This window comes from Brassica rapa, chromosome A05, assembly GCF_000309985.2.
Source record: "Brassica rapa cultivar Chiifu-401-42 chromosome A05, CAAS_Brap_v3.01, whole genome shotgun sequence".
Classification (NCBI taxonomy): domain Eukaryota; kingdom Viridiplantae; phylum Streptophyta; class Magnoliopsida; order Brassicales; family Brassicaceae; genus Brassica; species Brassica rapa.
In genome coordinates, this window is record NC_024799.2 from 14,108,432 (window position 1) to 14,110,931 (window position 2,500).

Sequence of the window (2,500 nt, forward strand, 5' to 3'; positions counted from 1 at the left end):
GGACCCGTTTGCTACTTAATCAATTTCTTTGCTTGTTTGATTCATTTTAAGTCTTTCATTTACTAAGTCATGTTCGAATCTGAAGTTCTAAAACAATTGAACAGATAGCACAGCAGAATATAAATGTGTATAAAATGTATTACTTAGAAACATGAGATCCAATACACAACTTCTTAATCGTTTCATAGACAATCACTAGTTCGTCCCTAGCATCATCTAACCACACGTTACACACCCTCTCACTGACCGAGCCTTCACGGCTCCTTGGCTTGACCATAACCATCCTTAGTTCCTGCAACCACAACCAGGTAAGCATTAATCATAACCGAGAATAGGAATGGTCGATCCTACAATGCTTGGCGTGGTTCCTAGAACATAGATAAACCTCAGACAATATACTTATAAAAAAGATATGAACCTGCCTACCGTATCCTAACTCGTTCAACCAACCACCCCTTGACTTAGAATCAGATAGACAGTCCAGAATAGATAAACAGAACACACGAACAGTCCGGATCGTCCCGAAGACCAATCCGTCCATACGGATAGAATCTAGGTGCGACCGGCCTAGTGAAGTCCGGCTCAATGGCCCAACGGACTTCCTTACCTGATCTGGCCTTGGGCCTGGATCCAACGGCCAAGTAAGCCTCACGCCCAATCCGGTTAGGCCAAATGGCCGATCGGACCTTGCGACTCTTACCGTGGCCTGGACAGACCGTGTACTTGTCTCAACGGACAAGACATGGTCTGATCCCTAAGGAACGGACACGACCTGTCTTAACAGGCACCGTTTGGAACATGCACTCCTTCGGTCCTTGGTACCTCTTGGCGTCCGTAACCCTTGGTTACTTACACCCTTTGGCAACTCACAACCCTTGGTAACTCGTGACCTTTGGCCACTCGTGCCTCTTGGGACATGCCCAACCGTTTCGCCCAACCGCCCAGTCTATGGTGCGATTCGAACTGACCGTCTAACCGACCAGCGTCCAGGTTAGCAGTTTGGTTATGTCCGGCCAAGCCTAGGGACGTGTCCCTTGGACTGAACCAACAAAACTCTTCGTGCATAATCAGAAAGAAGAGAAAGGACCGGATAGAAACAAGAAGAGGAGAAGCGGTCAGGTCTAATGAACCGTCCGGAGCCGCGGTACGGTCACAAGGACCGTCCGTTCGGACTGATGCGGCCATAGCCCACCACGTACCTTCTGAACCAGGTCAGGGCTCTCCACGCTCTTCTCTTGCTCTTGGTCTCCCATACTTGATCGGAGGTTGCTTCACAAACGATCAGATCGCCGGAAACCTAACCACCACACAATCGGCCTTGCTTTGGCTGGAAACTCTCTCTTTCTTTCTTTCTTTCTTTCTCTCTCTCTACAATTTCTTTGAGTAATTTACCCTGGATTGGATGAATGAAATCGACAGGGAGGACCCCATATTTATAGAAAACGAGGGGGTAAGTCTTGCCCCACGAACAGGCATGACTGGCCAGCGGATGGACACAATCGACCAAGGGTTACACGCTCTCGGCCGCATGAGTCCTTTCGCCAATACCGCATGGGTTTGGGTCGGACAGAGCCCAAAGCCTTACCCAACCCCTCTGGACTTAGCCCACGGCCTTGTCCCAAGCCCCAACGGTTCATGGCCTCATGGCCGGACCTCCATGGCCCGCCACCGGCCCAGACCCGGACCATCGGACCGAAACCCGAACAGTCTATCCAGCTGAGATGAGCTGACCCCCAGCTGCCTCAGCTGAGGGAGCTAGTAGTCCAGCTAGTGGAGCTGACCTTGTAGTGGCCGAGCTGGAGTGAGCTTAACCTAACTCCGTTGACCTGGTCGAGCTACCCGTTCCATCCGTCCAGATACCGTCTTGCTCGGTCTAGCTGACTCTCGACTTGCATAAGGTTAAGTCTAAGTTTCCTTACGTCCTTAATCTTCTCATCTGGCCATGGAACGCTTGCCTTGATTTCCTAAGACTGGCTAGTACGTTTCCTCGAACCATGGCCGTCCCAATGATCCTATTCAGGATCCGGGATGTTCCACACGCCGTGGGGCACGTGCTGCAGACCATGATCAAGGCAGCGACGTCTCCGCGGGCATAACAAAAGCTCGGGCTTAGGTTACCACCTTAATCCGCGTAGGTCCATGCCCCGAATCGATCGGCAGACCAGATTGCTCTGTTCCGCATCCGACCGGGATGAATCGCCGGCCCCCATCCGCTTCCCTCCCGACAATTTCAAGCAGTCTTTGACTCTATTTTCAAAGTCCTTTTCATCTTTACCTCGTGGTACTTGTTCGCTATCGGTCTCTCGCCCATATTTAGCCTTGGACGGAATTTACCGCATGATTGGGGATGCATTCTCAAACAACCCGACTCGTAGACAGCGCCTCGTGGTGCGACAGGGTCCGGGCGCGACGGGGCTCTCACCCTCTCTGGCGCCCCTTTCCAGGGAACACTGGCCCGGTCCGTCTCTGAGGACGCTTCTCCAGACTACAATTCAAACGC